At 44.2% G+C, this 14,074-nt stretch overlaps 1 protein-coding gene across 8 annotated transcripts in view; it reads right to left on the bottom strand.

Annotated features, from left to right (window-relative positions):
• LOC147108783 (uncharacterized) overlaps nucleotides 1-11,981 on the bottom strand; it is a 40,882-nt gene extending 28,901 nt beyond the window's left edge. For 2 of the 8 annotated variants that reach the window (XM_086005614.1, XM_086005619.1), the window contains exons 1-2: nucleotides 9,279-9,522; nucleotides 7,946-8,006 (exon numbers count right to left, since the gene is read on the bottom strand). The gene's annotated coding sequence lies outside the window, so the exon portion shown is untranslated. The other 6 variants (XM_086005611.1, XM_086005618.1, XM_086005615.1 and 3 more) reach the window with 5 other exon arrangements.
• Between the last annotated feature and the right edge of the window lie 2,093 nt (nucleotides 11,982-14,074).

Raw genomic sequence — 14,074 nt, 5'->3', positions numbered from 1 at the left:
TCTCCACTACCGATGTCAGGCTTACCGGTCTATAATTCCCCGTTTTCTCTCTACCACGTTTTTGGAATAGTGGGGTAACATTAGCTACGCTCCAATCCATGGGAACTGTTCCAAAATCTATAGAATTTTGGAAGATGACCAGCAATGCATCTACTATTTCTAGGGCCACTTCCTTAAGTACCCTAGGATGTAGATTAACAGGCCCTGGGGATTTATCAGCCTTCAATCCTGTCAATTTCCTTAACACCATTTCCCTACAAATACTGATTTCATTCAGTTCCTCCCTCTCATTAGACCCTATGTTCCCCGACATCTCTGGGTGGTTATTTGTGTCCTCCTTTGTGAAGACAGAACCAAAGTATGTATTTAATTGGTCTGACATTTCTTTGGTCCCCATTAGAAATTCCCCTGATTCTGATTGCAAGGGACATAAGAACATAAGAACATAAGAAATAGGAGCAGGAGTAGGCCAATCGGCCCCTCGAGCCTGCTCCACCATTCAATAAGATCATGGCTGATCTGATCCTAACCTCAAATCTTCTATCACTCTGCATCCACCCGAACCCATGTGATCTCCCGGGAGAGGCGAAAAACCAGATAAAGACCCAATGGCCAATTTGGGAGAAAAAAATCTGGGAAATTCCTCTCCGACCCATCTAGGCGATCGAAATTCTTCCAGGAGATCACTCTGTCCCTATATTTTCTACAGTACTTACCTTCTGTAAAGGCGATCTCCACCCCAGCCAGGAACAGGAATAAAACCATCTTCTGAAATCTAACAGAATTAGAACACAGTAGGAGCAGAACAAGGCTACACGGCCCCTGGGCCCGCTCCACTACCCACAGGGCCATGACCATTCCGAACCCAGACTCATGTCCAATTTCCTGCCCGCTCCCCGTAACCCTTTATTCCCTTTACTTCTAGGAAACTATCTATTTCTGTTTTAAATTTATTTAATGATGTAGCTTCCACAGCTTTCTGGGGCAGCAAATTCCACAAACCTACCACCCTCTGAGTGAAGAAGTTTCTCCTCATCTCAGTTTTGAATGAGCAGCCCCTTATTTTAAGATTATGCCCCCTAGTTCTAGTTTCACCCATCATTGGGAACATCCTCACCGCATCCACCCGATCAAGCCCCTTCACAATCTTATATGTTTCAATAAGATCGCCTCTCATTCTTCTGAACTCCAATGAGTAGAGTCCCAATCTACTCAACCTCTCCTCATATGACCACCCCCTCATCCCCGGGATTAACCGAGTGAACCTTCTTTGTACTGACTCGAGAGCAAGTATGTCTTTTCTTAAGTATGGACACCAAAACTGTATGCAGTATTCCAGGTGCGGCCTCACCAATACCTTGTACAACTGCAGCAATACCTCCCTGTTTTTATATTCCAACCCCCTAGCAATAAAAGCCAACATTCCATTGGCCTTCTTAATCACTTGCTGCACCTGCATACTAACTTTTTGAGTTTCGTGCACCAGGACCCCCAGATCCCTTTGTACTACAGTACTTTCCAGTTTCTTGCCATTAAGATAATAACTTGCTCTATGATTTTTCCTGCCAAAGTGCATAACCTCACACTTTCCAGTATTGTATTCCATCTGCCAAATCTCTGCCCACTTACTTAGCCTGTCTATGTCCCTTTGCAGGTTTTTTATGTCCTCCTCACTCACTACTTTCCCTCCCATCTTTGTATCATCTGCAAACTTTGATATGTTACACTCGGTCCCCTCCTCCAAATCGTTAATATAGATTGTAAAGAGTTGGGGACCCAGCACTGACCCCTGCGGAACACCACTAGTTACTGGTTGCCAATCTGAGAACGAACCATTTATCCCAACTCTCTGCTTTCTGTTAGAGAGCCAATCCTCCACCCACGCCAGAATATTACCCCCAATCCCGTGATTTTTTATCTTGAGCAATAGTCTTTTGTGTGGCACCTTGTCAAATGCCTTTTGGAAGTCTAAATACACTACGTCCACTGGTTCCCCTTTATCCACCCTGTATGTTACTTCCTCAAAAAACTCAAGCAAATTTGTTAAACATGACTTCCCCTTCATGAAACCATGCTGAGTTTGCCCTATTAAATTATGTTTATCCAAATGTCCCGTTACTGTCTCCTTAATAATGGACTCTAACATTTTACCAACCACAGATGTTAGGCTAACAGGTCTATAGTTTCCAGCCTTCTGCCTACTACCCTTTTTAAATAAGGGTGTTACATTAGCAGTTTTCCAATCTGCTGGGACCTTTGCTGAGTCCAGTGAGTTTTGGAAAATTATTACCAATGCATCCACAATCCCTACCGCTACTTCCCTCAAGACCCTGGGATGCAAGCCATCAGGTCCAGGGGATTTATCCGCCTTGAGTCCCATTATTTTACCAAGTACCACTTCCTTAGTGATTTTAATCGTATTTAGTTCCTCCCCCCCTAGAGCCCCCTGTTTGTCCAGTGTTGGGATATTCTTAGTGTCCTCTACTGTAAAGACTGATACAAAATAATTGTTCAGTGTTTTTGCCATCTCCATGTTTCCCACCATTAATTTCCCGGTCTCATCCTCTAAGGGACCAACATTTACTTTAGCCACCCTTTTTCTTTTTATATAACTATAGAAACTTTTACTGTCTGTTTTTATATTTTTTGCTAATTTACTTTCATAATCTATCTTCCCTTTCTTAATCAATCTTTTTGTTATTTTTTGCTGTCTTTTAAAGACTTCCCAATCTTCCATCCTCCCACTAGATTTGGCTACCTTATATGCCCTTGTTTTTAGTCGGATACTATCCTTAATTACTTTACTTAGCCACGGATGGCTATCTTTTCTTTTACACCCTTTTTTCCTCAGTGGAATATATTTTTTTTGGAAGTTGTAAAATAACTCCTTAAATGTACACCACTGGTCATGTACCGTCTTACCCTTTAATCTATTTTCCCAGTCCACTCTAATTAATTCCGCTCTCATACCTTCATAGTCTCCTTTATTCAAGCTCAGCACGCTTGTTTGAGATCCAACCTTCTCACCCTCTAATTGAATATGGAACTCAACCATGTTATGGTCACTCATTCCAAGGGGATCCTTTACTAGGACATTTTTAATTAATCCTGTCTCATTACACAGGACCAAATCTAAGGTTGCTTGCCCCCTGGTCGGTTCAGTTACATACTGCTCAAGAAACCCATCCCTAATACACTCAATGAACTCTTCCTCAAGGCTGCTCTGCCCAATTTGATTTGTCCAGTTAATATGATAATTAAAATCCCCCATAATTATAGCTGTTCCCTTATTACAAGCCTCAACTATTTCCTGATTAATACTCCATCCAACAGAGTTGCAACTGTTCGGAGGCCTATAGACTACACCCACTAGTGTTTTTTTCCCCTTATTATTCCTTACCTCCACCCAAACTGTTTCACTATCCTGCTCCTTTGACCCAATATCATTTCTCTGTATTATAGTGATTCCTTCCTTTATTAACATAGCCACCCCACCTCCTCTCCCTTCCTGCCTGTCCTTCCTGATTGTTAAATAACCTGGTATGTTTAATTCCCAGTCATGGTCACCCTGCAGCCATGTTTCTGTAATGGCCACAAGATCATACCCATATGTCATTATTTGTGCCGTTAACTCATTCATTTTGTTACGAAACCTACGCTTGACTTCACCAATCTTTTTCTCTTCACATATCTTTAGAAGCCTTTACAGTCAGTTTTTATGTTCCCTGCAAGTTAACTCTCATACTCTATTTTCCCCCTCTTAATTAATCCCTTTGTCCTCCTTTGCAGAATCCTAAACTGCTCCCAATCCTCAGGTTTACTGCTTTTTCTGGCCAATTTATATGTCCTCTCCTTAAATCTTATGCTATCTCTAATTTCCCTTGTTAGCCACAGTTGAGTCATCTTTTTTGTTTTATTTTTATGCCTAACAGGGATGAACAAATTCTGTAGTTCATCCATGCGATCTTTAAATGTTTGCCATTGCCTATCCACCGTCAACCCTTTGAGGACTATTCCCCAATCAATCCTAACCAACTCGCGCCTCATACCATCGTAGTTTCCTTTATTTAAATTCAGGACCCTAGTCTCTGAGTCAACTACTTCACTCCTCATCTTAATGAAGAATTCTATCATATTATGATCACTCCGCCCCAAGGGGTCTCGCACAAGATTGCTAATTATTCCTTTCTCATTACATAATACCCAGTCTAAGATGGCCTGATCTCTAGTTGGTTCCTCGACATATTGGCCCAGGAAACCATCCCGTATACACTCCAGGAATTCCTCCTCCACAGTATTGTTACTAATTTGGTTAGCCCAATCTATATGTAAAGTCACCCATGATAACTGCTGTGCCCTTAGTGCACGCGTCTCTAATTTTCCGAGTGGCAAGCAGTGACTGGTGGGGTACCGGAGGGATTGGTGCTAGGACCCCAGCTATTCACAATATATATTAATGATCTAGACAAGGGAACTAGATGTAATATCTCCAAGTTTGCAGATGACACAAAGCTGGGTGGGCGTGTGTGCTGTTAGGAGGTTGCCGAGAAACTCCAGTATGATTTGGACAGGTTGGGTGATTGGGCAGATGCATGGCAGATGCAGTATAATATGGATAAATGTGAGTTTATCCACTTTGGTGGCAAAAACAGTAAGGCAGATTATTATCTGGACGGCAATAGATTGGGAGAAGGGGAAGTGCAACGAGATCTGGGTGTCCTTGTGCACCAGTCGCTGAAGGTAAGCATGCATGTGCAGCAGACGGTTAAGAAGGCAAATGGTATGTTGACCTTCGTAGCAAGAGGATTTGAGTACAGGAGCAAGGATGTCTTGCTGCAGTTGTACAGGGTCTTGGTGAGACCACACCTTGAGTATAGTGTGCAGTTTTGGTCGCCTTATCTGAGGAAGGATGTTCTTGCCATGGAGGGAGTGCAGTGAAGATTCACCAGACTGATACCTGGGATGGCAGGAATGATGTATGAGGAGCGATTGGGTCGATTGGGCTTATATTCGCTGGAGTTTAGAAGAATGAGAGGGGATCTCATTGAAACTTATAAAATTCTAACAGGACTAGACAGACTAGATGCAGGAAGGATGTTCCCGATGGCCAGGGAGTCCAGAACCAGGGGTCACAGTCTAAGGATAAGGGGTAAGCCATTTAGGGCAGAGATGAGGAGGAATTTCTTCACCCAGAGAGTGGTGAACCTGTGGAATTCTCTACCACAAATGGCAGTTGAGGCCAATTCATTAAATATATTCAAGAAGGAGTTAGATATATTTCTTAAGGCTAAGGGGATCAAGGGAAATGGGGAGAAAGCAGGGACAGGGTACTGAATTTGGATGATCAGCCATGATCACAGAATCACAGAATCACAGAAACCCCACAGTGCAGATAGAGGCCATTTCGGCCCATCGAGCCTGCACCGACACATATCCCACCCGATCCCCGTAACCCCTACACCAACACATATCCCACCCTATCCCCGTAACCCCACGTATTTAATCCCCCTTACACTTAGGGTCAATTTATCATAGCCAATCAACCTAACTCGCACATCTTTGGACTGTGGGAGGAAACCGGAACACCCGGAGAAAAATTGGTCTGCCATTTCTTTGTTCCCCATAATAAATTCCCCTGATTCTGACTGCAAGGGACCTACGCTTGACTTCACCAATCTTTTTCTCTTCACATATCTATAAAAGTTTTTAAAGTCAGTTTTTATGTTCCCTACAAGCTTACTGTCATACTCTATTTTCCCCCTCTTAATTAATCCCTTTGTCCTCCTTTGCTGAATCCTAAACTGCTCCCAATCCTCAGGTTTACTGCTTTTTCTGGCCAATTTATAAGTCCTCTCCTTGGATCTTATGCTATCCCTAATTTCCCTTGTTAGCCATAGTTGAGTCACCTTTTTGGTTTTATTTTTATGCCAAACAGGGATGAACATTGCCTATCCACCGTCAAACCTCTGAGTAACATTCCCCAATCAATCCTACCCAACTCGCGCCTCATACCATCGTAGTTTCCTTTATTTAAATTCAGGACCCTAGTCTCTGAGTCAACTACTTAACTCTCCATCTTAATGAAGAATTCTATCATATTATGATCCCTCCGCCCCAAGGTGCCTCGCACAACAAGATTGCTAATTATTCCTTTCTCATTACATAATACCCAGTCCAAGATGGCCTGGTCTCTAGTTGGTTCCTCGACATATTGGTCCAAGAAACCATCCTGTATACACTCCAGGAATTCCTCCTCCACAGTATTGTTACTAATTTGGTTAGCCCAATCTATATGTAGATTAAAGTCACCCATGATAACTGCTGTGTCCTTATTGCACGTGTCTCTAATTTCCCATTTAATGCCATCCCCAACCTCCGCATTACTGTTTGGGGGTCTGTATACCACTCCCACTAACATTTTCTGCCCCTTGGTATTTCTCAGTTCTACCCATACAGATTCCACATCATCAGAGCTAATATCCTTCCTTACAATTGTGTTAATCCCCTCTTTAACCAGCAATGCTACCCCACCGCCTTTTCCTTTTTGCCTGTCTTTCCTGAATATTGAATACCCCTGGATGTTGAGTTCCCAGCCTTGGTCACCCTGGAGCCATGTTTCCGTAATCCCAAACATATCATATCCGTTTAACTCTATTTGCGCAGCTAATTCATCCACCTTATTACGAATGCTCCTCTCATTAAGACACAAATCCTTCAGACTTGTTTTTTTAACACTCTTAGACCTTTTAGAATTATTATTTACTGTGGCCATGTTTGATTTAAACCCTTGATTTCTCTGACTGCCACTTTGCTTTTCTCCTTCCTGTCTTTTGTTTCTATCCTTGTTTCCCTTTCCTCTGTCTCCCTGCTCAGGTTCCCAACCCCCTGCCATTTTAGTTTAAACCCTCCCCCAGAGCACTAGCAAACACTCCCCCTAGGATGTTGGTCCTGGTCCTGCCCAGGTGTAAACCGTCCAGTTTGTACTGGTCCCACCTCCCCCAGAACCGGTTCCAATGTCCCAGGCATTTGAATCCCTCCCCCTTGCACCATTCCTCTAGTCACATATTCTTCTGCAATATCCTTCTATTTCTACTCTGACTAGCACGTGGCACTGGTAGCAAAACTTAGATTACTACTTTTGAGGTCCTATTTTTTAATTTACCTCCTAACTCCCTATGTTCAGCTTTTAGGACCTCATCCCGTTTTTTACCTATATCGTTGGTACCTATAAGCACCACGACAACTGGCTGTTCACCCTCCCCTTCCAAAATGCTCTGCAGCCGCTCTGAGAAATCCTTGACCCTTGGACCAGGGAGGCAACATACCATCCTGGAGTCTTGTTTGCGGCCGCAGAAACGCCTATCTATTCCCCTTACAATAGAATCCCCTATTACTATAGCTCTACCCCTTTTTTTCCTCCCGTCCTGTGCAGCAGAACCACCCATGGTGCCAGGAAGTTGGCTGCTGCTGCCTTCCCCTGATAAGCCATCCTCCCCAACAATATCCAAAGCGGTATATCTGTTGGAGAGGGAGATGGTCACAGGGGACCCCTGCACTACCTCACTGAACTTACTTCCGGGTTTCACGCACGGTATTGGACCCGCCCGCCCCCCCCACTCCCAACATGCCTCCGAGTTAATATCAGGCCCAAAGTGACTGAAAAAATGAGTTTATCTGAGCATAATGAGAAATGGAACAATGCAGCAGCCAAATACCAAAGGAAGTCTGTATATTGGACTGTAGTTCCTGCCATGAGAGGGATGTGAGAGTCATTGTAAACTGCAGAGATGTAACTAACACTATCATCAGAAGGATTATACGCAGCCTAATTACAATATTAACTAAACAATTTTGCATCCCACAAGGAAACCTTGGGCCTCTCCTACCTGGGGATCTCCTCCCCCTTCCGTGCGATTTCCCTCCGCGAGCCTTCCGATGCACTTACCTTATGTCAGGGACCATTCCCCCGGGTCCACTGCGGCCTCCCAGCCATCAGATTTCAGTGGCTGGTGAAGGGAAAATCTGTTTTAAACATCCCTAACAACAAGAACTTTAATACGAAAGAAAACTTTAATGATGGCTACACCACATTAAACTGCAAGCTGAGAAACAGGAATATAGAGGCTCATTTAACAGACATTATCTGTCAGACAAAGGCAGCTTGTAACCAAGGACAAATCTTGAGATAAGACCCCCATTAAACTTCAACAAGTGACATGCATTATGAGGTAACCCCACTAAACTTTGAACTAACCATTAACAACAAGGGGAATAGCCACGCTTGAAGGAACCAATCATTGGGATGTGCATGTGAAAATCACAAGGGAAGTGTGGACACAAAGAATATAATAATTTAACAAATACCTAGCTCCTTTACTGCAGTCGTCTAAGACAAACACGTCCTGGTCTAACAGAAAGAAGACATCTAAAGATTCAACAGACTTCAAGTGAACATCGGTTTGGGAACTTGAAGACTCCAGGACAGGTCAAGTTGTGTTTCTTATTTTATCCGTGTGTTCGTGGTTAAATAAAAGATCAGTGTGAGAGATAGTGTATCTGTGTGTTTCTGTTAAGGTGGATTCAGGTCCACGAACCCCACTCTAACACCCAACGTTGGAGGTGTGAAAGTCATAAATAATTCCTACAGTCGGCAGTTGTTACCACCACTCCTGGGCTGTTTAGGTTGACAAGTTGGCAAGCGGCATGCTAATGAGGCCCGGCCGCTAAAATCGGCCGAGACTCCCTGATGTTGCTCCGGGATGGGCCAGCCTCTCGGTGTATAAATCAATACCTATACAGTGCTTTGATGCTTTCTGTTATGTAATGAACCCGCCCTCTACATGAAGTGAGATTGCTGCTCATCGTGAACTCTCCAATGTGCACTGTAGAAGGTGCAGAGCATACGTACAAAAGTAAACACACACAACATTCCCTGGAGGGTCATGTGCCACCTTCCTGACTGGATGGGGGGTGGGGGGTTAACTTCATGCTGGGGTACACAGAAGAAACATTACAACAATTTTTAAAGTACACAACCTGAGCAAAGTCGTTTCACAGCTGTGAGTTACATTCTCACTGGTGTTGAGCTGGGCTCTTGTTATTTAAGGTATGCTAGTCTGGAAACTTTAGATAGCTACTATCATTAGGCATGTTCTTAAAAACAGCCCCGTGGGAGTTTAACTGCCTCTTCCAGTCCTCAATCTTTCCTCTATTTGTAGAAGCATTATGCATTATTAACCAGATTTTGTCTGCTGTGATAAGTGAATGAAAAGTCTTACCATTATCATTTATTTAAAGTATTCTCCCAGCAGGCTCTTTGACTCCATATGCGCCTACCTGTCTAATTATCTGTAAAGTTACCACAGAAAATCACTCAGACTTCTTAATATAAACTGTTTAAAGAAGGTCTAGAAATCTAATCTAATGATGCAGTGCCTTGTGCACTGTAGTCCACACTCTACAATGTAACATTCAAAGCAATGCATCTTTTAACTTCCAAATACTGGATAAAGAAAGAAAAAAAAGGACTTGCATTTATATAGAACCAGTTATGTCCTCAGGAAGCCTCTCACAGCCAGTGAATTACTTTGGAAGTGCAGTCACAGCCATTCTGTAGGCAAACACAGCAGCCAATATTTGTACACAGCAAGGTCATAGATAGAGGAATGAGATAAATGATCAGTTAATCCATTGTTGGTAGTGCTGGTTGAGGGATAAATCTTGGCCAGAACGCCAGAAGAACTCTTGTGCTCTTTTTTGAATACTGCCATGGGATTTTTTGCATCCACCTGAACAGACAGACAGGGCCGCAGATTAACCTCTCAACCAAATGATAGTAACTGTACAACCTATAACAATGCCACACTCCCTCAGTACTGCTCTGAAATGGCAGCGTAGACACAAGGACCTGGATTCTCCTCTTCCTGACAGGGGAGGGGGAGGGGGCTGTGTGCTGGACTACTGCCCACTGCCTGACCTCACCGTGACCTTAACCCACCTTCGTGGGTCAGGTGTCATTTTGCATGCAGGGCAGGTTCCTGGTGGGATCACTGAAAAAAAAGAAAGACTTGCATTTATACAGTGCCCTTCACAACCACCGGATGTCGCAAAGCACTTTACAGCCAATGAAGTATTTCTGAAGTGTAGTCACTGTTGTAATGTGGCCAATTTGTGCACAGCAAGCTCCCACAAACAGCAATGTGATAATGACCAGGTAATCTGTTTTTGTTATGTTGGTTGAGGGATAAATATTGGCCAGGACACAGGGGATAACTCCTCTACTCTTCGAAATAGTGCTGTGGGATCTTTTACATCCACCTGAGAGAGCAGACGGGGCCTCGGTTTAATGTCTCATCCGAAAGATGGCACCTCCAACAGTACAGCACTCCCTCAGCACTGCACTGGAGTGTCAGCCTAACTTTATGTGCTCAAGTGCCTGGAGTGGGACTATGAACCCACAACCTTCTGACTCAGAGGCGAGTGGGCTACCAACTGTACCACAGCAGACACTAATGCCAGCAAATGAGAGCCCACTGCTGTAACAAAGGCAAGTTACAGTTCCGCCACTGCAGCAGCAGACGAAGTGGATGCCACAGGACCTTGAAGACCAAAGGTACATTTTACTATTAGGTTTTGGACTAAAGTAAAAAAAATTGCACTCTAAATATGAGGGAGACCTACCCACTATGGAACCCTCTCTCCCAAAAAGGAGCAACAGTGGGCCTTCCATTGCTGCTCCAAGGATTACCATCACCCCTCTCCTGCCAATCGCTGAGGACAGTAGGACCTCTCCCCTGGCACTTGTACGTGGTTAACAGTAATGTCATGGCCAAAGGCCTTTCCAACTGGGGTTGGAGGACTGGGTGGGACTGTGATGGTGGGCCACGCTGCCTGATTTTTCCCACCTTTTTCTGCTGCTAATCCGCCTGAGTTGGAGTGGGCTAGCATAGAAACATCCAGGCCTGTGTGCTTAACTACCTGGAATAGGGCTTCATCAAGTGTTGTAAACAATGCAACCAGCACCCCTTCAGAATACCAACTTAAGATGTTACAGGGAATCTATTGAGGGATCAGGCTTACCAAAGGGACTTTGAGTCTATGTAAATCGGTGTCAACCAACAGCCATTGTACCATTACTCCAACAAGCGAGTGTCTAAACACCGCCCCTTGACATTCAATGGCATTACCATCACCGAATCCCCCACCATCAACATCCTGGGGGCCACCATTGACCAGAAACTTAACTGGACCAGCCAAATAAATACTGTGGCAACAAGAGCAGGTCAGAGGCTAGATATTCTGCGGTGAGTATCTCACCTCCTGACTCCCCAAAGCTTTTCCACCATCTACAAGGCACAAGGAAGGAGTGTGATGGAATAATCTCCACTTGCCTGGATGAGTGCAGCTCCAACAACACTCAAGAAGCTCAACACCATCCAGGACAAAGCAGCCCGCTTGATTGGCACCCCATCCACCACCTTAAACATTCACCCCCTCCACCACCGGTGTATCGTGGCTGCACTGCAGCAACTCACCAAGGCTTCTTCGGCAGCACCTCCCAATCCCTCGACCTGTACCACCTAGAAGGGCAAGGGCAGCAGATGCATGGGAACACCAGCACCTCCAAGTTACCCTCCAGGTCACACACCATCCTGACTTAGAAGTATATCGCCGTTTCTTCATCGTCGCTGGGTCAAAATCCTGGAACTCCCTCCCTAACAGCACTGTGGGAGTACCTTCACCACACGGACTGCAGCGGTTCAAGATGGCGGCACACCATCACTTCCTCAAGGGCAACTAGGGATGGGCAATAAATGCTGGCCTTGCCAGCGATGCCCACGTCCCATAAAAACGAATTAAAAAAAAAATCACATCTTAGCGTCGCAGCATGCAAACTGGCTGGGCTCTGAAGTTTAGGCATGCTTTGGAATTTAGCCGGACATACTTGTAAGTTGAGAACTAGAAATACAAAATAGTTTTGAATGTCAGCTCGGTTTCAATGACAGCACTCTTACCTCTGAGTCAGGCGGTCACGGCCCAACTAATATCTCCTTCTTTGGCTCCGCGACTAGTTTGTCTGATTATGCCACTGTAAAGCATCTTGGGATGTTTTTCTACATTACAGGTGCTATACTGTATATGCAAATTGTTGTTGCTATGAATCATCTGTTTAGATATGAAAATTTGCCCTCTGAGTAAGACTTTTCATTATCTGAAGGAGATTAACATATCTGCTGTACAAGCCATTGCAAGCATAGTTCACAAAATGTTAGGTAGACAGGCAAAAGTGAGCATGTATAAGGATAATAATGTGTCTTTATAAGCTATAAAACATTTTATATAATATTTTATTACCACTCAGGCAGCAGAAATCTAAAAATTCAACTGAAATGTTCAGCAGAAATCCCCACATAGCCCACACTACACACAGTTAATACATTTACACAGTAAAAAAGCGTCATAAAGTTAAGGGCTAGCAACGGTAAAAGTGGCCCATAATATAATTATATTTTATTGAAGAATTCATAGAATCTCTGTAACCTTTAATGGTCTTTCTTTTTATTTCAAGCAACTCTTCTAATAGAATTTATGGACATTGAGGTTTGAAATAGGCTGTGACGAGCATTGACTTCCCCACAGATCCACTCCCCTGTCTGTTAGGCCTGCCCCCCAGGGGCCCCCAGGTCTGCCTGAGATGCACAGGTTAGCACAGCTTTCACTGACAGTGGCAAGAAGGTGCCTCCGCATGACAACACGCTACCCTACCCCAACCACAGACATGCGGATTAACACCCGTGGGGTATAATAACCTTGTGCACCAGTCGCTGAAGGTAAGCATGCAGGTGCAGCAGGCGGTTAAGAAGGCAAATGGTATGTTGGCCTTCATAGCGAGAGGATTCGAGTACAGGAGCAAGGATGTCTTGCTGCAGTTGTACAGGGCCTTGGTGAGACCACACCTTGAGTATTGTGTGCAGTTTTGTTCACCTTATCTGAGGAAGGATGTTCTTGCCATGGAGGGAGTGCAGCGAAGATTCACCAGACTGATACCTGGGATGGCAGGAATGACATATGAGGAAAGATTGGGTCGGTTAGGCTTATACTCACTGGAGTTTAGAAGAATGAGAGGGGATCTCATTGAAACTTATAAAATTCTAACAGGACTAGACAGACTAGATGCAGGAAGGATGTTCTCGATGGTCGGGGAGTCCAGAACCAGGGGTCACAGTCTAAGGATAAGGGGTAAGCCATTTAGGACTGAGATGAGGAGGAATTTCTTCACCCAGAGAGTGGTGAACCTGTGGAATTCTCTACCACAGAAGGCAGTTGAGGCCAACTTATTAAATATATTCAAGAAGGAGTTAGATATATTTCTTAAGGCTAAAGGGATCAAGGGATATGGGAAGAAAGCAGGGACAGGGTACTGAATTTGGATGATCAGCCATGATCTCATTAAATGGCGGAACAGGCTCGAGGGGCCGAATGGCCTACTCCTGCTACTGTCTTCCATGTTTCTATGTTTCTATGAGCTGGTCACAGCTCAGGATGCACCACCTCTTGCTGGAACTGGGAAAGCACCAAGTCTAGAGGCCCCTCACATAAGGCCCACAACAGCTGCAATGGTTGCCAGGCACAGAATGAGCATTGCGAGGGACAAGAAGAGTGACGCAGCAAAAAAAACACGGCCAGATAAGGCGGCATAGCCCCTGCGCGTCTGTGTCCAATTGTGCTGTCCCACCTCCTTGCCTGCCTGGAGCCAGAAGTATGTTACGCCACTGTAAAAACAAGCATAATTATATTCATCTTTATAAATGCCCTGTTGACAGTATGTATCGCTACCATATCACTGTGGAAAGCCCGTTATCATTTCTCTTTGGGATTTTTTTCTTAAACGTTTTATATCTTGAGCACTAATTGTTAAATGGTTTGACCATTTCCTGACCGAACTTGTAATCTGTTTGTAATCATTGATTTTTGAAATAAAAGCTTAATAAAGAATTCCTTGCAAAGGTTGTGAAAAGGAATTAGATTAAGGGGGGTGCAGTAAGAGCAATCGGTCACCAGAGGGCACTAGTAA

The sequence above is a fragment of the Somniosus microcephalus genome, chromosome 13 (genome assembly GCF_052327205.1).
Source record: "Somniosus microcephalus isolate GS21.2 chromosome 13, FLI_Smic_1.0, whole genome shotgun sequence".
Classification (NCBI taxonomy): Eukaryota; Metazoa; Chordata; class Chondrichthyes; order Squaliformes; family Somniosidae; genus Somniosus; species Somniosus microcephalus.
Note: the sequence above shows the minus strand (reverse complement) of the source record. Positions and strands in the feature narration are given on the sequence as shown.